Source organism: Octopus bimaculoides, chromosome 16, assembly GCF_001194135.2.
Source record: "Octopus bimaculoides isolate UCB-OBI-ISO-001 chromosome 16, ASM119413v2, whole genome shotgun sequence".
NCBI classification, from domain to species: domain Eukaryota; kingdom Metazoa; phylum Mollusca; class Cephalopoda; order Octopoda; family Octopodidae; genus Octopus; species Octopus bimaculoides.
Genome location: NC_068996.1, coordinates 36,927,989 through 36,928,795, shown reverse-complemented (window position 1 = coordinate 36,928,795; position 807 = coordinate 36,927,989).

Below are 807 nucleotides of genomic sequence, written 5' to 3'. Positions count from 1 at the left end.
ACATTTCATTCCTTTCATTTTTTGTGTGTGTGTTTTGTGCTACATCTTGTGGGTGGTTTTCAGTGGCCATCCTGCCTCAGGCGTTCTAACAGATTTCATATTATCGTGCGTTTTCGCACTGGCAAGGGAGCCCTGTAGTAACGCTGTGCGCATGCGTAGTCTCACACATGCGTGCAATTCAACAACCAAGCGTTCCCGCTTCTATTCTATCTCTTTCTCGGTCGGCCGGCCATGAGCATGGACGTGTCAAGCAGTGTCTCCGACATTCAAACTCTGGAGACAGTCTCTTTACGTGTTTAGCTGTCTCTCTTCATCTTTCGAACTTACGCTCGACAGCTCGCTTACACCTACATACCAAACGTCCCAACAACAATGCACACACACACAGAAGCTGTAACAACAAACAAGAGCTAAAGATGTATATATTTACCACCTGAATAAATGTTGTTTAAGTTGATAGTCCGGAGTTCAGCGTTCCGTTTATATCTTAATTTTATATAGGAAAGTCAGGTATACATCTAATGATGTATAACCGTATTACCTTGCTAGTTCACCACAGATCGGATTGTAGAATCATTTCCACGTTGGGTTTCCACAACTCATGTCCATCCAGCGGCCCTGATACTCTTGCTCCCCATCGCACGAAGTCTAGCTCTGGCGATGCAACCCATGTGCTTGGCTTCGAGGTTCTGGTTCAATTTCAGTCTCTTCACCTTCACCTGAGATAGCCACTAAACCTGTACTATATCTAATAGACTCAAATTTTATGGCTCTTTTGAGGGCGTACCATCATTTGTTGTTAATGGT